Below are 24,001 nucleotides of genomic sequence, written 5' to 3' on the forward strand. Positions count from 1 at the left end.
AAAAAAAAGGAAAAACAAAAAATATCAAAAATTCAACTAGCAGTGAAACTCTTTCTAAATGAATGAAAAATACGGGCAACCCATCAATGTTCGATTATGATATCTTTCCAAGAGAATATCAGTAAACCCATCCTAACCCAACCTAATATGGGAAAACAATTTTTGTTCAAACTATTGTAGGACTATAGAAAGCATTAAGGGTTGGGGAATATTATGATAGAGCATTAAATACTAAGTAAATTGAGAAAACACATATCTAGTGGCAGCAGCACGTAATCCTCCAAATAGTCTTTAAAGTAGATGTTTTGACAAAACTAATGGAAGCATCAAGAATATACTCTTACTTGTTAACCTCCATTTACTCTACAACTTCATTGCATTTAGGTTATTTTTAAGGTTTATCTACTTTACGAATCAGCGAATATTGTTGCCATAACAACACAAGCAGATCGTATATCTCCCCGCGGATAGAGAGCAGGCATATTAGATTGTCAAATTAAATCATCTGATCAGTTCATTAAACCAGAGGGAGTCCTCTGCCTACACAGCCATTAATGTATTTGGGAGATGATTCACTTTTTAATCCACTAAAAGGTCTGATAAAGAAAAAACCGTAGCCTTGTAAATTCATCTTAAGCTGTTGCTGTCGACGAGAATATTTGACTGCGAGAGGAAAGAGCTTGTTGCGTGGGATTTTAAAGCTTGAAATAGAGGAAGGCTTGTGCAGCGCAGCAACACAAATTTACCATGCTTGATTTAATTACGCAGCCAGGAAGAAAAAAAGCGCAGTTTCTGCGTGTTTTCCAATGTATTTCATGTTTTTTAGCTTGCTAATCCATCTTGTTTTAACTTGTAATTCGTAGAGAACCAGATCCGCCTCAAAAGGAAAGCTGGAGGTGGAAAATAATTCGGAAAAATCCATTTATTGCCATGACGACAGCAGAGAGTATTATTTGTCATAAAGTGAGTGATTAGGTGCATGACTGCAGCGGAGGTGTTTATTTGGTCGTCTGATGGTGAATAGATTGGATTAAGGCTTATTATTCGCGCTATTTCTAATCATCCGTGCGACCATCTTCAGATAGCTGCTTTTATGTCCATCCCGATGATTCCACTCTGACTACAGACCTTGTCTCGAAAAATGACATCCTCATGGCTTTTTTTTTTTGTGTTCCGGCTTTTCTCGGGCAATAATGATATATATATATATATACATGTATAATTAATTATCCTTGTTTCCAATCCCCTTTTTCCTTGTTAGCCTTTGTATATTATTTCATTCTCAACGTTCCCTGGTAGCATACCCTCGGAACTATATTCACGATATATGAAGTCATAACTTTGTTATCCATTGAAAGATATTATGCAAAGCAATACACGTCTTTAAATATATGTATGTATAGCCTGTATGATGTATATGTATACCGATATAACTTACTGTTTTCCGATTCATTTCAAACTGTCATAAATTTGTTTTTCTGAATTTATCTTCTTTCCTTCAAACTGATTCATATGACGGCACACTTTCACTGTAATCAGGAACTTCTTTTTCCTTAATTAAAAAGTTATCACCCAAATTTCACTAATAACAACTTTTTCCGTTATTGGACAAATCCCAAATTTAAATAAGGACAAACTCATAAAGTTTATTCATTAAAAAGAGCGCGAGAACCATGAAGTAAAAAAAATGGAATTACAATGGAGTAATACTTGGATCACTGGAAGTCCTTAACACACCGTTTCGACATCAAAGAACCATGCCAACATCCCAAGTCTTTCATCTGAACGCCAAAGGCTTTCGACTTCTTCTTGACATTAGAACGTACTTCTTCGGCAACAAATGGGACATAATGATGATTACATGCTTGTCTACCGAAAACACAGCGCTGTCGGGTCATTTGGGAAATTGTGGTGGAGTAAAACCTTGGAATAGTTCATAACGTCGGTAATTATTAACATGAGTCAGTCGTAATCTGAAAGGTTAATGGCTAGTATTACATGTCACTGACCGCTATTAGCCTCAATGATTATGTTCTAATTATGATCCTGATTACAGTAGGAATCATGAAGTTAGGAGAAAGAGGAAAAGGAAGGGTATGATAACTTCGCACTGAAATAGAAAGATTCTGTTTGCATGCATGTGTGTGAACGAGAGATGGAGAGAGAGAAATAGAGAGAGAGAGAGAGAGAGAGAGAGAGAGAGAGAGAGAGATGAGAGAGAGAGAGAGAGAGAGAGAGAGAGAGAGAGAGAGAGAGAGAGAGAGAGAGAGAGGGGAAAGAAACATATGCGGGAGAAAAAAAGGCTTTATGAAGAGTATAGGCGGACAAAGCCAGAGACAAAAGCATGGGACAAAGTGGATGACATAAACAGAAACCCATGAAGAGTGAAAGTACAACTATTTCATGATAAAGATATAAAGAGAAGGAGAGAGACATGCGCTAAAGTGGGAGAAAAAAACCCCGAGATACTAATGTCAATTGCCAAAGGCTTTTCTCATACAAAATCAAAATCGGACATAATATTCTAGACCTATATATGATCAAAAATGAAAAATTCTATTCTTTGACGTTGTCACATATGGAGATTGATGTTATATTTTATGTATAAAAGTAATACCCTTAAATGGAAAATGACATGAGGCGGTGATACCCTACTCAAATCTAAATAACTAAATAAAATTAAAAATAAACTGTCAAACTAGGCTCCACCTCTTTAAGTCTCATACACATTACCAGATATTGGCCAATCACTAAACAGACAGATCCTTGTTTAATGATTTTAGTTTTGTTACATATTTGACTCGTTCACACAATGTACCCTACTAAAAAGTGTTACGGTAATGCAAACGTTTATTTATTATCGAAGGTATTTTCTGTAACAATGATACGGCAAGCAAATGGCGAAAGTATAGTACAATTGTTCATGGATTCCTATTTTCCACATTATGTCGACTGCCATTCTTCTATCAGGATAAACGAGTACTAAGCTTTCGTTTCCATGGTATAAGTGGAAATAAAAAGTTTTTACGATTCTGACGATCAAGATGTTTAAGACAACATAATATTTGAAAGAGAATACGTTCAGTCTATTTTCTGCATCCACGGATCAATAAATATCTTGCGTTCCACATAACTTAAAGCTCCTAATATTTATAGTATTGTAACAATTACTTAACTTTGTGCGAGTCTTTCAAGCATTATTATTATTCACTAATTCCACCCCGCACATCGGTCTATATTAAGAAATTTAATTTTAATTGGATAGTTGGATAGCGGTTTTCTTAACAGTAGTGATATGATATTTACTCGGCGTCATTTGCTCAGGACTTACCCATATGAGCTGACTTGTAATGAGCGTCTGGCAAGTTTAGCAACCAGAAACAAAAACCATGATGAGAAGCTAATGATTTAAGAAATCCGATAACTACGATTCAGATTTCATGAATGAGTTATACGATTCTAGATGACCCAGATTAAAGAAAAGTTCGCCAGGAGCTTTTTACAAACATGATATTTCGTAGATGTGAACCTACCTCTACTAATAGAATTACTGAACAGTTAATAGCTGGTGATCTAGTTAGTATTGTGTTTAATTTGAGGTCCCTAACCACACTCAAAGCCGTCTATAAAGGCCACTTAAGAAAAGTGAAAAATGCAAAAACGCTCTCTGCAAATGTGATCTCACGTAGATGTGAAGTTATTTATATCAGTATGACCTACGTATAATCAATGCAAATGATTCTGGGTTTTTTTTTCTTTCCATAAAGCTGTTCGTAAAGTTACGCATGACTTTACGAACGACGTGTATATGAAAAGCCAAATGGGATGCTCAATCATTATTGATTTTTATTTATTAAGTTGAACTGTGCAGATGTAGATTAAAGATAAACTCCAGTTCTGGTAAAAAAAAATAATTCTCACAGAATCAAACGAAACTTACACTGAATGTTCAAGATGACAAATAAATGACATGTGCCAAACAATTTTGTAAGAAAATGTATACTGGCTAAGTAATGAGCATAGAAAGACAAGGAAATCAAGGTAGTACTAGCCCCGACACCATGTGTGTTGTCCCATATATAGCTTTCTATGTACAGTGCTTGTTACTTTACCAAGACTCGTTCAAATTTATTATGATTTTGATGACTCCAGAACCTTGCAGTGCACACCAATACTTACATGCTATACATGATCAACTGTTTCTGATCCTTTCCACACCTTTTCTTTCACAATGCAATCGCATTGCCAGTACTAAAGTTTATCTTTAACATTCTTATTATAACAAACATTTTTAATGCAAAGTATATTTTTTGCCATAATTCAATTGAGGTTATTGGAAATATCAGGAAAAAAATTGGGCATCCTATCTGGCGCTTCATATACAAGTCGTTCGTAAAGTCATGCATAACCTTACGAACTCTTTATGAAACAACCCCCAGGTGGTGTTGTGTTTGCTTTTCGGTTCTTAACTACAGTCGAACCTGCATATAAAGACTACCAAAGAATAGAAAAGTTTGCCAAGAGTTCTGTCAAAGAAAAACAGACACTGTAGATTTCGTAGACAGGTGCTCTTTTCATACACGTATGCAACACATATTTGCTACAAAAAGGAAACAATATGAATGACCATTTGATATGGACAAGTTTCCTATTATAAAGATGGCTTTGAAGGCAGGGTTAATCATGCATATAGTATTCTGAATTGAATACTTAGATGTTTACTTAGATTTAAATTTACCGATACAAATCCGATAAACAGGATTGTTCTCAGTATCATTACGAGGAAAGCTGAAATAAAAAAATATATAAATGAACGGGAAACAAACAATGAACATAAAGAGTCCTACTGTACAAGGGGAAGAAAACAGGAGAATAAGCGCGCGCGCGAGAGAGAGAGAGAGAGAGAGAGAGAGGGGGGGAGGGGTTGGGGGTGAAGGTCAGAAACTGAAAAAATAAGGGAAGAGAGAAAAGTGAATTGAGATATGAAAGAAATGAGAACGAGAGAGGACGAGGAAACTAGCTTGAACATCGACAAACAACTTTTTCCAACGTTACCATGACAAATACAATGGTAGTACCCAATTTCCAGCTCGTAGTAAGAACATTATTTCCCTTCCCCAAAACAATTACTATGCTCAATCGTTGGTCTCAGCTTGGTAAATAAAAATTGGGTTTCTGACGGAATTAGGGAACTCGGGAAACTAGAGGGCATAACAACAAACGATTGTAATTACTTGATCAATTACTGGGGCTCAACCTCGTTAACTCGTCGGCTTCAAACGACCCAGATGTGGTTTACGGAATTTCCGCTCCTTTTGTTTTCGCCATGCGGCTGGGACGGGTTTCCGTGGAAATCTTTAAACGTCGAGGTAACGATGGTTTATTAGTGCGTCACAATTGAACAGTATTATCGAACGGTATGGGATGAATAAACGCGTGATTGTTCACCAACTATGAATCGGGGAATTGGAAATCTGTGTTACTGATTACTTTGTTTGTAATTAACGATGGGAAATTTTTAGCCACGCGTAACTTCTATTCAAAGCGACAATATAGAAAATAATTACATTATCAACGGGTATGCGTATTATGATTGGATGAATGCAAAAAATAACTACATTTGCAATGGCGATGTGTGTAACTAAAATGAAAAACAAAAACAAAAAGGTATAGAAGAGATGACTTACAAAATTATGAAACTACATAATCATCTTCCAGATACTGCACGTAAACCTACAACCTGTGCTCTTATAATAATATTGTACGCACGATCATTACCATAGTAGCCCAGTGTTTTTTTTCTTCTTATGGTGATATATGATAGGAAAAAGTGCAGGCAAAAAGTACATTATAACAATGCTCACAGATGGACAGGAAGGGTCAAGTTACCAATACTCACCTGTTATATATCAAAGAAAGTTTTTATATTGTTTTGTTTAATATGTTGCATTGTTTTGTATAAAGAGTGTTTTCTCTCCTACCGTTCACTTCATAAATATTACATTAATGAAACAATGTTACCAAACTTCTCTTGCTAATGACTATTTCGGAAAAGTATTTTTTTCATTCAATGGCACATCTTAATTGTTTTATATTTCCAGCGGGACCGTTTTATTATGTCTTTAAGTGTAATACTGTGTATAGAATGCAGCGATCGATCGTTTTCTTGAAGGGAACATGGAATTATTCATGAAAAGAAGTAATAATGAAATGATCATCTTTTAATATCACAGCATGCAGATCTCTAGCATTCAGCAATCTAAAGGAAAGCCCCCAATTTTTACTCAATGAAAAAGGGAGATTGATGCCCCTGATAATTCTTTGATAGATCGTGTATCTTGCGGCATGGATGAGATTATTCCAAAATAAAAATGAAGAAGAGACATTATTCATTACTCTTCATAAATTCGAAAGAACAGAAACAAGAAACAACTATCTTTAAACATAAAGAGGAGATACAGACATAGACACTAAACATGGATACATGATATCATATTATATTAAAATATAGGAGAGATACTATCCATGATTTTTCCTATTTTTCGAGGGGAGAAGAACAAGAAAAGACTGAATTTAATCACTAATAGGGGATTGGCATAGAGGCTATACATAAAGCCACGATTACTTGCGGCATGCATGCATGTAAGATGTTTCCCCGACATGATAATCTAGGAGACACATTATTCATGACTCTTCCTATTTTCAAGAGAACAGGAAAGAAATAATTCTGTTTAGACGTGCAGAGGAGAAATGGACGCAGACGCTATACATACAAATCTGTATTATAATTATCATTAAAATGACATTAGCTATATCCCAAAGTGATAGTGTAAAAAAAGACATTATTCATGATTCTACCTATATGCAAGAGATCAGGATCAAGAGAAGAATATCTTTTAGGCATACAATGGAATGACGGACTATACATGAAGACACTATTCGTGTTAGCATAATTACGTGCGGCATGCATTAGATGGTCCCATTAGTGATTATAAATGAGAGTCATTATTCATGTTATCTTCTTAGAACAGAAGCAAAGAGGACTATCATTCGATATACAGAAGGGAAACACTATATGATATTAATAATCATAATTAATGTATTGATAATAGTAAAGATTAATATGCTATCAGTGATTATGATATCAAATATTATAGTATTAATAGTAAAACAACAATCATCATAACATTTCTATTAATGGTTTCATCATTATTAATGTTAAACTTATTCTTGAAATAAATGTCTTTTTCCTAGTCACTAATACAAAAACACACACACTATGATCTCAATGAGATGATTTGTGCCATTTACAGGGTTTAAATTCAATCCTAACAGTCGGGTAAAACATGTTCTCTAGCACAGGCTAACTTCATTTGACCTCTTTAAAAGCATCCAAAGAGGGACCTCGACAATCGACAGTGTGGGGTAAGGCGTTGGTTAGTACAGGCTTTGATAGCAACTAAGTAGGCTGTATAGACATACCGCCTTTAAATATGAATTAACATTTTCAACACCAACGACTTTTTTGTTTTTGTTTACTTGTTGATTAGAAAAGCATGGCCAGCAGCACGGGTTGAAATGGCTAGTTTACAAAAAAGTGGTTATAAACAACCAACATAGTACATTATGAGAACGGAATGCATTAACATATATCATAAACAGAAATGCTTCAGACAAATTTGATCATATCAGATCAAGCTATTAGGAAAAATTTGGAAAAAATGATAACACGAATGAATGATTTAAATTCAAGGGTGTAAAGTGAAAGTGGATTGCTCCGCATCGCAGAGATCAAGTCAGGGTGTATAGAATCAGATCTATACATCCGCTTCTACCTAATGTACCCTGGGCCACGGCGGAACGGAAATACATTTCCCTTCACCCTGATAAAATTAATTTCCTGAATTTTGCTTTCTACCCCTCAACCAATATCATTGGTTTATCCCCGAAACGTGGGATAAATAGAGGGAGGAAGAAACGAGAACACGCCTGGAGAATATTCCTTTAAAAAGGCAGAGATTAAAAGGGTAAAATATGAATTGAAAAATGTAAGGAGATAGACACAGCAAAGAATTTAAAGGGGGAAACGCTATATTCTTTTTATCAGATATTTAAAGGTAATACAAAGTTTTGGTATGGGGTCATGAATTTGGTTCAAATTAACATATTGGAAGCATATGCGATCCTATAATATTCAGTGATCATTGTCGTGGTCGAAATCGATTCTAAAGTTATGAAATTGTAAATAATAAACTCATATGTTGTATAACTCCCTCTCAAGGTCCAGATATTAATTAAGCTATAAATTCTTGACTAAAATTGACCGATTAACTATTTCCGTTTGGAAATTATATATCACAACTACATATTCTGAGATGTTCATGGTCGCAGCTACCATTATACGCCCGTAGGCGCTATTTGACATTTATCAAAATTTACTGGGAGCACCGGTAAATTTTTCTCGAAAGCAGAAGTGTTTTAGGGGCTAAATTTTCTAGTGCTTATAATACATCCACAGGGGCATCCAAATATATCAAAATTGTAAAGAATCACTATCCACCAAAATTTCAGAATTTCCCAAAACTTTGTATTACCTTTAAGGACTAATAATTACATATTTACCAAGAATTTGGTAGTGCTATGGTGAGCAAATGAATGCATTGCTTATTTCGCCTTCAAATGCCCGTAACGTTGAATTGAATGTTTCTGTAATGTTTTGAACATTTTCAGTTAGAAATACCATAACATTTATCTTTAATTTATTTTGTACCTTTTCGAAAACCTGCACAAAATTAATGACGCCTCCTTATCCGATATTTCGATTCACAACACAAATTATTTTCAAAGAATAAACAAAAGATATAACAGTATCATGCATTTGGCGCTAATTGACCCCCCCCCCCCCCCGCCAGCCAGTTTGCTCTTTTACCCTAATAAAGACATTAGGGCTCCGCGGCGATAAAAAGCATAAACATTTCGTCGATTAAATTAATCTTCATAACCGGCTACACGACATTTCTATTAAAAACAAATGAACTCATGCTATAAGCGAAAACACGCTCTTACATGTACTAGCTGTTTGAATATTGGAATTTTCCCGAAAAAATTTAATAAGCATTTCTACTGGCTGTAAATGTATATAGTCATAATTGTCTACACTCTGCTTGATGTTTTATTCTGGCACGCAACCAAGTGGTAAAATCGCAACATGTAGCTCAGCAAAGGCCGGAAACCGCTCGCAAGGGGAATAAATACACGACTGTCATATCTCATTTTTGTTGACGCGCGAATAATGATTTCTTAATGCGCGCAAGAGCAACTCTTTATTACTTGCTAAATGCCCCGTGGCTTGTTCGATATCATGTGTATTCGTTCCGTGAGGTGGTTGAATTATTCGGCTGTGAAAATGTATTCATTTTGATAGGAGCGTGCAGTTATTTTTAAATACGAAATCAAGTCATGGGAAGTGTTTCTTTTCACTTCTTTCCAAATTTTATGATAATCCCCACTAAAATTCCATTGTAGTTACAAAATGTAAAAGGTATGGCAAAATAATGAGAGAAGAGGGAAAGCGAAATGGAGTTTTTCAAACACACACACGTGCGCACACACACGCACACACACACGTACACACACGCACACAAACACGCACACGCACGCACGCACACAAACATATCTTGAATGAAGTTTTTTTTGTTTAACCTGACATACATGTATAAACTTGAACTACATGTCCTTCTTGCAAGGTCTGGCCTTTATCATATACAGATTTTTGAGATTAACTTTGTGACTATGTGATATAACAACATTATTAAAAGCAAAACATTTATAAAGCTATACAGACAATTGAAATAAAACAAACTAAACCCTTGAAGCTCCAAATAATGATTTGCGGAAATGCATTATGACTAATGACTGATTTGTTTCAAAGGCAATGGTTAATGTTATCATTATAATTCGTTACCATATTCCATGCCCTTATTAACAAAGGTGAGCCCAAACTAGAACAAAAAGAACTACAAACAGAAACATAATAGAGAGAAGAGATTATATATATCAAAGGGTAAAGAATGAGAAGTTAGTCGTGTAAATGTATGAACTGTCGTCGGTAGAGTAAAGACATTTGAAATTTGAATGGATAGACAGTGTGTTTATTGATTCAATGTAATTTGAGGTATAAGTGTACATCATTACCGAATATTCACAATCAATATGTTAACTTTCAACCTTATACACACACTCAGAAGATGTTATCGTAATAAGAAGAAGGAGCCATTTAAGCGAGGCTCTCTGAATACCCTGGATAATATTTGTTCTTTTAATCTCTGGTCCCTGCTCTGTGGAGACATCTTACCTGGCTGAGCTTCCTGATAACCATTTTAATGCATTTATCCTCGCAAATGCACTATTTCACGCTTCGCATTTCCCCTTGTAAGAGGAAATATCAAGCAAAAGCTAGGAATCAAGTTACTTTGGAACAATGCGAAGACACAAGGAATATGATATGCGAAGGAGAAAGGTCTTTCTCACTGGTAGCAGGAAAGCTTCGCCAGAAGGAATCTGTTTATTTAAGCGAGGAAAACATGGACACGTAGTCGGTGTCCCATAACTGGCTCGTTTCCAAATCTCGGTCTTTTACGGCTTTTACAAAAGTACTGGAGATAGAGACATAGTGAATGATTTTTTTTTAACGGAATTGCTAATAACCCAATTTATGTTCCGAAAAAGAAAAAGATTGTTGAAGTCAGACTTATAGACACCGTTCATATTAAAAATAAATAAATTACATCTCCAAATTCATGTCATCCGTTACACTCATTTGTTTTGTGTCATTGAAGTCAAATATGCAAATAGGTAAGCACCATATTATTTGCTTGGAATCATAATGATTGATTCATTTTGATAGATTACGTAGAATTATGTAAATCAGTGAAATTGGGGATTGTTTTTCTTCCAATCTCGAAAAAAAGTTCAAAGTGGGAAAAATAGATGGTTTAACCACGTTAACGTTTCAAATTCTCCATTAAAAAAACCCCACCTCCAACCAGTTTTAAGAAACATGATTTTCATAAAATCAAGCAATCACTGCCACTAGGAAAGCACCGTGCTACACTTTTGGACTTGCCCCTGTAATATGACTGTAAATATCAACCTACATAGTTGGGTAAGAAGATTGAACACTAAATGCCAAGCTTATACCTTCTTTCAGCCAATTCGAGTGAGCTGGCCTCAGACCATAAAGTCAGACTGACTACATTTGTATATACTCGGAATCAAATGAAGCGATCAGACAATTTGAAAGGGATGTGTTTTTCTTCCATACCTGTCAAAACATCCCAAGGCAGCGCTCATCAGTCCTCTTTCCTGGCTTGATAATAGATTTTGAAAGATCTTCATTGGATTTTTCAAAACACATTCATTTTTGGTCGCTGATGTAGGAGGTTTTGCTTCTATTATTTCCTAAAAAATAATTTGTTTGGCGAAATACAGAGATGAATGGCTAAGATATCTATCTCATTTTCTCTTAATATAGAACATAATTTTCAACGTAATTTTTATTAAATGCTAAACAAAAGGAATTGATATGTTTGATTGCTGTGAGCGGAGCTTTCAATAATAAACATATATCGGGTTATCATCCATTATCGGGTTAAAACGACATTTGCATGCAATTGAACATTCAGATGTAGACACAACTGTTTCCTACATCCTTGAAATAGATATGAAACACTTCTGTTTATTGCAAAGAATAACTCTTTAGGCATATCAAAGGAGGCCACGTCCGGATTTTTCTCCCCCGCACTACTTCCGAACTAAAGATAAAACCAAACCCAGAACACAGGACAATCAAACAAACAAACAACAAATTTACCTCAGAAAAAAGAAAATGTGGATGATTTTGAAGGAAAAGTCAACTGGACAATGATGTTGGCTTTGAACAAAATAGTTTAGTGAGTTGCTATCAAATCAACTTCATAGGATACATATAACAAATATTTAAGATCTCTAGTCTTTCACAATGCTGGCTTCTTCGTAAAGGGAATAACGAAGTTACCAGTTTTTAATACATTACTTAGTTATTTTTTAACACCGAAATCAATTTTAGAGCATTAGAAAGGAAGTTTGAGCTTTTATATTGGCAACCATTATTGTTGCTGCTCACTGACTTTTGCAATGGATTTAGAGCTCTGCTGGCTTGATTTGACGATACAGGCGGTTATTTCCCACAACTAACACTATAAAGCACCAAGTTGTCAAGTTTGCTGGTCCCAAACAAGTTTGTACTAAACGGTGGCGTGGTGATCACACCAGCGCCAAACACTGAATATACGTCGCTCCAGCTCGTTACTTAAATGATATTTCGGTGAACCTCAGGGGCAGGCTCTGTTTGTTGGAATCGGTAACCCGGACAACGAGCGAATATGACGTTAGCACATCGGTGCTCTATACGTAACCTTAAAAGTAACTTCAGTCCTTTTAAAAATCCCTCACTCAGTTATATCTTTGATGATACAAAGCCCGGAGCAAATGTCACAGAAGCAAAGGTTGGGTCACGATATTGTCGTGTCAGGTGGAGCTGGATCCTTTGTAAATTGAGCAGGTACCCATACAACTTGCATTCAGTACATGCATTCATCCCCGAATCGGAATCCGGACTTCGCTTTTGAGATTGGAGACGGAAACCCATGATGAATGAATAAACTAAACTCTAGAGTCCTCGAAACAGGTGGATTCGTAACATTTTAACAAGTCAGATTGAATCATTTGCAATCAGTAATTTTACTAAGAACCGGAATTTACGACTTCCGTTACAAATGTATCATGGCATCCTTCCTGTATATTTCTGTTTTTATTCCAACCCCATCATTCGGTCCCATGTTTCATTTCAGATTCCATGTATTATGTATATACACTGTCGCTCTTATAGTTGGAATATTTTTTTTACCTCAATTTATGGAGTTATTTTGACAATAATTTATTCCTAATAGATCTAGATAATAGTATACATTCTCAGATTTTATTGAATAATAATTTGCCAGTGTTTGTTTTGCGTGACTGCTAAAGCATGTGTGTGTGCTACTATGCTTATCAACTAGGGGACCTACGCCCTTAAGTCATTTATGACAGTAATGAGGATTAATGCCCCACAAAAGGGCACTAATATGGCACATCGACACGTTTTTGATCTTGGGGCCTCACAGTTGCGAGGTCATTGCTTTGCCACTGAACCATTACTGTACGCAGCGGGGGCTAGGGTAAGGGGCAGTTCCCACTACAAACAACAAAAAATGCAATAAATTTTCAATAATTCTTTGAATTCCCCCCGGTCCCCAACATAAAACATCTTATGTGTGCCCATGCCTTGAGCCATAATGATACGTCACAACTAGGAAGTTTTGAAGGGAAATTTCGACAAAATGGCAGCTTCCTTGGGCAGCAGACGACATCGTGAATATGGCGAAGTAGGTTCTGTTTATTGTACTTGCAAGACGATATTATTTGGCCTACAGCAATGTTTTTTAATTATTTTGTTACATCAAATGAAACGTTGTTTTACTCTCTATCTCATGATAATGCTTCAAAGTCGAGAGGTTAATTCCCCTTTAGGTTGTACGTGAAAGCCATTTCCAGTAAATGTATGCGCGAAACACATACGCATTCGCGTTTACGGGCAATTACTGTTTTTCAACAAACGTTATGCCTGCCGCCACGATTCGACATGTATTACATGTTTCTACGTTTTTCTGAACGGAAAGTGGGATAAGGACTTATCGAGTGGACAAGTAGATAATATAGGCTACCTGACAGAAAGAGATGTATATGAGAAATAATCTTGTAGCAAGACAGCAAAGATTAAATCAATATTCTAAAGGCAGATCATAGTTTGATTTTACTTTTGTCGATCAAAAAAAGATTGAGATGTTTGAAAGCAAGCTTGATTGAGATCTACAATATGTCTATTAATAATTGTCAGCCTCATATCTATATCAAGGAAAGGCCCGATCAAGATATATATATATATATATATATATATATATATATACAGTTTATGGAAAGGCAAGAGTGAACAACAATGGCATATACCAGAGATGTGTGGACGTAATACAAAATGTTGCAATCAACCTCCGGGTTGGGAGAAAATAAGAAGATAGATATGAGGAGGTGGTTGTTTACAGTTAAGTTACATTCCTCTGGGGGAAAACAAATTCATTACTATGACAATACTCTTTATTTTGATGTTTATTTGCAAAATAAAATGAAAAACAGGCCAAAGGTCTTGTAACATTAGTCTAAGTTAAGTAGAGTGGTTGATTAATTCATCATTCAAAGAAAGACTTACAAGCTCCCACATGTTTTCAGTCCAAAATAACAGTTTCAATATTTTGAAAAGTACTTAGTAAAATAACTAAGCGCTCAAGTTGTCAAATTCCTGAGATATCAACGCACTTTTTTGACATAAAGATTCCGTTTGACTGTAAAAAACCTGTTTCCACTTTTTCCTGGAGTTTCATTACTGCCCCAACCCAACTTTACTCTTAAAGAGTGAATTCAGGGATATATGCATCCAAGTCTTCATTATTGAAGTACCCGGCACTTCGACCTTACAACCCAATTATATCCACAAATGAATAAAACAAAAACAATTATTGCAGATCTCAAGTTAAAATCATCATGTATAAATTGACTCAGAGGACGTAACAGCCAGTGGCGGATCAAAGGGGGGGGGGGGGGGGGGGGGGGGGGGGGGGGCCCGGGCCGAGAAAAAGCCGTGTAAAACACGTGATTTTTAGCCTTGGAGGGATGCCCCCCCCCCTGGCGCTCAAGGGGGGGGGTGCAAATTTTCAAATTTCCGAGGGCCAAAAAAAAATGTGCTCACTACCCCTAGAAGCTAGAAGAGGGAGAAGGGGAAAATAATGAGAAAAAAGACACATAGACACATCCCGTACCCTCCCCTTATTTAGCCTTGTAAATCCGCAACTTATTATCTTAGAAAGACTATTCCACTACCCCCCCCCCCCCTCGTTCCCGTGCTCCCTCAATATATGTCCTCCCGCTACGCTATAGACACGCACATCCTTCCTAATGTACTCATGCATAAATCTTTGGGAGATTAAGAGACATCCAACTAGTTTTATGTGGTCTTAAATGGGATACCTGGGTGATAAAAAAATGAGTATATCTCTGCTTTTAAAGGTCACCCCCTTAAAGGGTTTAAACAAAGTGAACGGGCTAGGCAGATACTACAGTACAGGACGGACGGAATGAAGTTATTATCTTCAAGATAATCAGATGGAGAGTGGAATCTATCTCAGTAAACTTGCCAAAAGTGTAATCTTTTGCCAGGAAAAAGTTCATTGCACGGCAAATGTTAAAGACAAAAGTAAATATACTATGATCCAATTTGTACATGTAAATGAAAGTTTTTAACAATGATAATATTGTAATATTTTTTTAGAATCAACTACCTAACTCCATAAGGTTCAAAGAATGCAAGGTTTCATCATGTTAACAGTTCATATTTCGTAAGATAAATAACTTATAAATTGAATGCGTCTTCACAAAAAATGTTCTTTTTAGTGGATTTCAATATAATTTTCGTGAAACAAACTTTACGAAATAAAATATTTACTCAATGTTAGAGTAAATACAATTTTAAATTAAATTGCAGACTTTCTATTCTAATAATTTCAAACCTTGTCATACTTGTTTGCTTAGGTGTTGTTAGTTGTCAAGTGAACGAAAAACTAATTTCCAAATATATTTAAGTAATATCAATGTTCATGATATAGATATTGACATGTGAATACAGCTTTGTTGATCAAAATATGCATTAGTTAGAATGTTACCTCCCTCTTTACGTAACGTGCATTTCTAAATTCGGTTGCGTCATCATTTGTGCATTAAAGGCATCGTTTAACAATGTTAAATCTGAGATGCATGGCCCTACGTGTTATCAGTTTATGTGAGGTGGTGTAATATTGAAGCCCAAAATAGTTGCGCTTCAAAATGATCATGAAGTGCCTCAAAAAAGTAAAAAATCTTTGAGTGACCGGTTTTACCATACTCATTTCCCCCAATAGACTGGAGTGTTATAAAAACTGTTAGGAAAACGAATTCTGAAATGTCTAATTTCAATCATAGATATCTTGATAATCAAACAGGCGAATGGCTTGTAGATGTCGTGGGATTCATGTATGACCTAAAGGTTTTTAATTACGATTGCAGCATCAGCTAAATCCAGGATTTTTTAAAAGCATCTGAGGCAAAGTAACCCAATTCCTTTAAAAGTACATCATTAAAATAAAATGACTTCATAACAACGCACATTAACATAACTCGGAATCCAGTTAATCCACACAATCCTATCTAAAAAACTTACAAGAATGTAAACTGTCGAAGAAAGTCGACACTTGAGGGTGGGAAAATGTATTCTTTGATTGTTTTAGAGAGAACAGTGCTACTTGCTGCTGTAAGGTTGGCAAGGTTTCACATCCTTTAAATGCAAATCAACGATGTTCAGCTTGACAAGATCGACTGTGAACGGGTGTTAATGAAGAATGCACCGATTGCCACCTGCGATCTCAAGTCAAACAGCGCCCAATTAGAACCGCCAAGGAGCTTACCTCCTATTTCAACTGGTGTGATATTTTGCAGTAATCAGGTATTTTTTTCTTACTGTAGGGCGCACATGGTCCACGAAGTAGCAAACAAATACAATGTCATTTTACTGTTAGTGTAGCCAAAATATGCAAGGCAAGACATTAAAAAGGGAAATATATTTCTTTATCAGGGAGTTTGCGCATGATGCATATAAATGGCTACACGAGGAATATGCAGTCCCTGAAGGATAAACAATTATATTCACTGATTCATAAGTTAGTTTATTGGCGTGAGTAGTCGTGTTTATCGTTTATTAGATTCGAAAAGGATGATAACACAAAGCATCTATATCGAAATATGCACAATATACACCCATGACTCGATCATCCCCACGCTCACACACCTCCGTAATATTAACACACAAACAATTCCAGTGATGTATGTCATGTCAAAATAAGTCCCAATTTTGCCTATATAGGTAATACATTAAGATACAAGGTTGCTGCCCGAAACCTCTGCGATCAAATATGGGCAACTTGAATATCCAAAAAGAGTCACCGGAGCTCTATCTTACGTCAAAAATCATAAAGATGGAATAGCCGGTTGCCATGGATATTACTCAACGCACTTTTAATCAATATGGTGGATGATATATTATTGTGGGATCACAATATTGTATTCTTTACTGACATCACCAGCTCGTATATATTGTGTGAATAATATCAGTACCTGGACAATTCATATGTTAGTTGTCCGAAAATAGGAGTCAAACGTCAAGTGACAATTTTAATCCCTTGGTTTCACCATTTCGTTTAACATTTGTTTTGCTGTTATTATTTCTTTGTCAATGCCTCTGGTTCGTTCTTTCTTTCATTTTACATCAGTATTCTTCTTTCGAGGACAAGTGTGAGTTCAATTATTGTTTGTCTTCATCCTAAAAAAGATGATGATAACGATATAATACCGTGTCAAATATACAAATATTTTCATATACGCTTAAAGAAACATGAAAACTACGCAAAATGTGTAAAAGAACCTTTGAGGCGAAGCGCCTAGACAAACGTAATTCAAATGCATTGCTTCAAATGTAAACAAATCAACTTATAACTTTAGTGTGTGTGCCATATCCAAGATTTCCCTACTGAAGCTGTAGGAAAACAAATAATTGAGAGGAGTTTAATGATTTTAAGATGTTATAATTTTAGGAGGCTACACGTACATAAAAAGGCATGTGTGGTTCCCCAAGTTGTCTATGTTAGCGCCTCTGCTTTTTATCATGCATACTTATGTGCAACAAGAATAAACACCCCCCCCCCCCGATATGAATTCAAGTTTACGTTGACCAATCACTATTGTTGCATGCCATATTGGATGCGCTTATGCTCTTAAGCTCACTCTAATTTGGATATAAAATCCAATCTGTAAGTATTTACATTTAATTGATAATTCTGTTTTTATTTTAAATTGTATAATTATCTTTTATCCCTAATCCAAAAAGGTATTATTAGTTTAAGTTGTATTATTCTATTTTTGTGGATGTTGAAACATATGCCCGGGTTGGAGTGGAAGGCCTGAGGGCTACAGTAATTAAATTTACTTTACCATTACCCAGGCAACCTGAACATCATTTTACAGTCAACATCCATTATTTATATTCTTTATTGTGTGCTATCTTGCTGATTTTCTTTTGTATGTTAAAATGCCGAATAACATATTTTATAATCATAACAATAATAACAACAATAAAATTATAATAATATTGATAATGACACGTAATACCAATGTTCTTAATCGAAAAACTGTTATAAACTAAACCCTAACGACTCTGGGTCTTATCTTTTCGCATTCGGAACGAATTTACATTAATTAAAATCTACACTGATATCATCATTTAACGTCATTTCGTTTTATACTTTCTTCTCCTTATAACAACCGATTTCGATAATAATGATATTATAGATGACAACATTACGACTAGAACAACAAAAAGAACAATTCAATACTGATATTCAATGTTTCCGTCGCCCATGGAATTTTGTCTTCTGGAGGATTATGTTGAATTCAATTTTTATTTTCATCAAACGATTGAAAACACTTTTCGGAAAAGAAAGTGCAAAGTACATCCATGCAATCATCATATTTTCATAGAAGGTAGTTGTTTTGTGGGTAGTTGATGGTAACATATATTCTCCATGAAATTTATCGTGTTTGTACCGATTATCAATATTCATGAAAAGTGTGTGTAGGCCTCTATTCTAGAAACACCCCTGCATTACCGTTTTGTTTAAATAAATGATTATTTTTGATAGCAAAATCTTCTTCTTATCATACCATCATTAGGTTATCATGAATAACACTTTTGGCTATCCCACCTATTCGTTTTACTTTTCTTTTTCTTTCCATCTCTCTCACATTGTACAAGTTACAGACGTTATACCAAATAATGCCAATAAAACTACATATTACATGCTTGCCCCAACACACGTAGGCCTATGTGCGCCTAAACACTATCGCACGTGATGCCGTTTGTATTTAGCTCATCCGCCAAATCGTCCCCTAACCTAACAATTTTTTTCCAGGCCTCCTCCCGACTCTGCTTCCTCTCCCAGCTCTCGAATAGTTGCGCTACATAAAACCAATCAAATTGTGCGTAAAATTAAACACTTATTACGCACGCGCCATTTCGCATACTTGTGTTCCAATGAGAGATCGTGCCTGACAATGCGAAGATTGAGTGCCATCGATGCGCTCTTTTGATTGGCTACTTTACTTTGCTAAAGCGTCGTCACTGTCTGCGGCAATAAAAAAGCCAGCTTGAAATCGGTGGAACGATTTATCACACGCAGTCAGTCCTTAGTGCATTCGTACAGGTGTTAGAACGTGGACAGACGAGAAGGGGGAAAACAAACGAGGGGAAATCAAACCAGGAAAAAACAGAGAAGGCGCTCAAAGTGAAAGAGGTACCCGAAAGTCATCCGCTGCCGGATTCGTCGACTTTAAGGTAAGAGATGAGGCCCCTTAAGATTACTTCATAGACTCTTCAAACATTATATGTAATTTTCGCACACATGCAACCGTTGTCAGCACTTAAGCTAGGATCAGATTTCTCAGTTGATAATCGCAAATGGGTCTTGAAGTTTAAAAGCTTTCTTTGCAGCGGATTCGGTTCAAATAGTTGTCTTTAAAGTGAAAACAGAAGATCTGTTAGGAAACGCGTCCTCGTATCGTCCTGTGTCTATCTCGAAAATACTAATCGGTTTGGTGGGAAGTAACAAGAAATAATCAGGGATACGTTACCGCATTCAAAAGGTCATCTTCGTACAAGTGTTTAAAGAAATTTGTCATTTTTTTTACAAACGTTTGTTTGATCAAGTCATTAATAAACGGATACATAATCTGCTTTACGCTGTAACAAATATATGGAATTGGATTTAAATCAATGTTTTATGCAGAGATGATCGATGAGTATGTTATGAAAATAGAGTGAGCTTATAATCGTTATCATTAGGCAAATGGTATAAACATGGGTAGTCACCGCTTGAAAAATAGTAGTACATCAAAATGATCCCCCCCCAAAAAAAAGCCTTTTTAGATTAGTAAATCTTTTACATTTGAAACATCGTGATGTGCATGTACATCGACAAAACTTTGATGTATTCTGAATCGTACTGCAAAATGTGAATTAAATACAGACACAGCGACATTAATTTTAGGGATTCTTTGTGAAATAAGTACACCCTGTACATTGGTCACCGTATTAAGATAAAGTTGACATAACGTGATTCGTTCTTTGACAACACTGAAGCTATTTATGTTTTTGAGCTGTGATGGGCAGATGGGTAATTTCCGTGACGTTTGGGAAACTTTATTCCTATTAATGTCATCATTTAATGTGCATCTTTAAGCCAGCAGAAGGACGCTGTCACATTATTGCAAGACTGAATCTTTTCAGTAGTAAATGTCAATTTTATATTTTGTCCCCACTCTCAATAAAGATTCGCTCCAAATCGCTCGATGTTTTTTTTATTTCTATATGGTTAATAATAATTCATATTATCAAGAAGAAAATAATAATTTTACTACATTTTACAACGTCTTTCTTTACGATTACTGATGAATTGTAAGAGTTTTTCATGTATATTAATTTTTAACAAATCTACTTCTGTGAATCTTATAATTCCTTGGAAATTGCTTTCTTATATTGGAATTTGCTTTCTCTGAAGTGTACAATTTGTTAATAGGACTCATGTGCATCAATCAAATATTTCGTAAGCTAGCTATCGTGTTTGACGGCAGTCCCTAGACTTTCGCTCCGTAGGGAACCTCAAAGAAATCCAGTTTGCAATTTTCCGCCATGTTTCACGAGGAGAAAACGTAACCATTGCTTCTAATATCCTAATGAGTTTTGAAAATGGATTATCTTCGATATTTGCATTGTTACTCTCCTGTGAGGCAGCGGTAAAATATTAATCGCCGATTTCCCCTTCCGAAAGTTTAAATGCAAGGTCTTGGTGGAAAAAAGAAAAAAGGGGGGAAAAGGAGCCCTGGGGTACGTTGGAGAAAAGGATATTAATCACGTTCAAACCCTGAAGTCCAATGAAACTTTATTATTCTGATGAGGAAAAATAATAAAACCAAGTCACGTTGGTATGTTATTTATAACGATGAGTGTCAATTTCCTCGTTTTGCTTCCCAGATTACGAGGAGTACGATTTATCAGTCTTTTTTTTTTTTTGGTACTAGCAATCATCATTCAATATCTATGTCAGGTGACGCTAGATATGAAATGCCAAGTTTTTTTTAATCTTGTATGAATGGGGACGAGTTGATTGCTGTGTTTATCCGGAAATAAATCCATCAGCAACGGAATCTTTATTGGTGAAACAAGTATTTCAAAAACAATGTAGATTCTTTTTGGATTGATGATTTTATTGAGAACATATTAATCTTCGCCTGACAATTACTTGCATTGATTTGGCGAGTTTTTTTATTCCAAGATCAAAGAGAAAACATGCATCATGATACATGATTGAAAATAAGGATGACTTAAAGAAAATGCTGACCCAAACAAGAGCTATACGATGCCATATATCTTCGACTGCCTGATTCTCGAACCGCTCCGTGTTTTTCAATAAATTGCAAGCTTGGACTAAAGATATCATCAGATGTTATTTAAGAAAATTCAACTTTCAAGTTTAAACTTACCAACCATTAATCAGTAAAAAAAACACGAACCGAAATGATTCGACTTGCGGCAAATACGTCCAAAAGCAGTTTGGATTACATAATGTTTTACCGACGAGGCACAACGGCTAATACACCGATTTAGTCAGAACCTCATAAAATACGGATCAAATCGGTGGATGAGCTTGCATCTATTAAAAGAACAGACTGATGAAGAAATTATTATGATACGTCACGTCGTTTAGCATTTTAAGCATTATATTCTCCCCATTCACAGTAGAAAACTTTAAAAAAGCACTGCGGTAGAATCTTCGTGTTAAGCACTCCTAGGTATAAACCTGCATGTGTGAAAATACATGTTTATAAAGACTTTTTAAATGTGTTTGGAATAGTTAGCATGTGGCCATTTAGGAAGGTTTTCTCCAGAATTTATTTGTTTTTCTCAATCGAGATCGCCACATTATAGACCCATAGCAAACCTAATCGGTTAATTCGCCATTGCTTTTTGCTGTTCTTTCTTTATAGTGATTTCATTATATATCTCAGTGCTGAGTATTCATTCTCCCCTCCCGTTGAGCTAAACGCTAGTAACATCTGCTTTCATTCTATTTAAACAATGTATGATGTAATTAATCCCGTCCTATGGATTAACAACTACAAACCGTCTCTGCGACCTCTAGATAATTATAACACCACATGAATCCCTTGCTCTTGATATAACAGGAAGCGCAATGCCCCAAGACCTATTTCAAGTCTTCTAAGGAATCAATTATTTCGTCTGAGAATCACAGAGCCGGTGACTAATCAAGTTGGTGGTGGAGTTTGCATGCCAACTCTCATGGTGTCCATGACGCCCATTATCTTGTTTGTTGTCGTATATTGTGACCCGGCATCCGCCCGCTAAGACGTCCCAATCCCCGGATGACCGAAATAAAAGACGGTTTTGACTTGTAACATTACGCTCCCTTGAGGAATACATTCGATGATGATTAAGATGTACAAGGTGATTAAAGGCATGGCCTGATATCCCGCAGCAATAGAATTGGATGCTTTATATGTCGTGGTAAGGGAGAAAAAAGATCCTTGAGGCTTATGAATCGGCTGTGGATATGTTTTAGGAACATAAACATCTATACAAATATTATTTTTTATGTAAAAGTAGGTTGCGTTCATCAGATTCTTAGAGATTGGTTAAATTCTCATCTTTGGATTTTATTGGAACATTCACCAACCGTCAGAACGAAAAAGAGAGAATTGTATTATTCATGTAATCAATATCTACCAAGTCGATACTTATGCTGTTGAATAATTATGTAATATTAGCTGCTATTTAGTGCTATATAAGATATATTGCACTCGGCTCGCGAAGACACGAGTTGAAGACAAGTGCAATATTCATGCTAGATATTGCACGCTCTCGCACGGATATTCATGCTAGATATTGCATACGATTCTTTATCGGTGGAGTGACGTATTGTACAGAGGAAAAGCAATATGCCCACAATATTGAACCCGATCAAAGAAAGGGAATCAAATACAAGATAAGCACTTCTACAACTGCTATTATTACTTTAAATGTCTCCATGTACTATTATGAAATGATTAAAATAAGATAGATACAAGAAATTGTTGATTGTTTTTTAAGAGGACGACGAGGTACAGGAACGACTGAGGACTGGGACTTTGGAGGGATTTCCGAAATTATAAATGGCCTTATTACATGTTTCAATAGTACGACATGTCACCCCGTGTTTCCTACCTCTTTAAGTAACAGTTTGTCACTAAGAAATAAGAATAATTGGCTGTCGATACGGTATTCAGCAATCATTCAACCCAATCATAAGGCTAACTGTAATATAGAAAATGCACAGATTAAAATTCAGCATTATAGACGCACAAAATTTGATCGTTTATAATCTGTGGAATATACTGTCCCCGGTTGTACAGCTAGCTTTCACATGGGTGACATTCCAACCACAACTCGCATATCATACAACCTACATTATGATGTTCATTATGATGCATGCTTTCGACCGAAATAATGATTATACCTACAGAATAATGAACTGAGCCTGTGAAATTCATTCACGAAAACACCTCTCCAGGCAAGAAGCCATCGGTTTTTTGAGTATTTGGGAGATTTACCCGCACACTTTTCCTTTCTGGTAAGGTTCTTCATGGTTTAAAGGAAGGTGCATTTCTCTGTCCACTTCCA

General features: G+C 35.8%; 1 protein-coding gene across 1 annotated transcript in view; it reads left to right on the forward strand.

The window, feature by feature from the left end:
* The first annotated feature begins 19,441 nt into the window (after nucleotides 1-19,441).
* LOC580381 (GnRH-like tetrapeptide) overlaps nucleotides 19,442-24,001 on the forward strand; it is a 39,842-nt gene continuing 35,282 nt past the window's right edge. Inside the window, exon 1 of the mRNA NM_001123521.1 lies at nucleotides 19,442-19,603. The gene's annotated coding sequence lies outside the window, so the exon portion shown is untranslated. The remainder of the gene's footprint in view (nucleotides 19,604-24,001) is intronic.

Source organism: Strongylocentrotus purpuratus, unplaced genomic scaffold, assembly GCF_000002235.5.
Source record: "Strongylocentrotus purpuratus isolate Spur 01 unplaced genomic scaffold, Spur_5.0 spur5_scaffold_6, whole genome shotgun sequence".
NCBI classification, from domain to species: domain Eukaryota; kingdom Metazoa; phylum Echinodermata; class Echinoidea; order Camarodonta; family Strongylocentrotidae; genus Strongylocentrotus; species Strongylocentrotus purpuratus.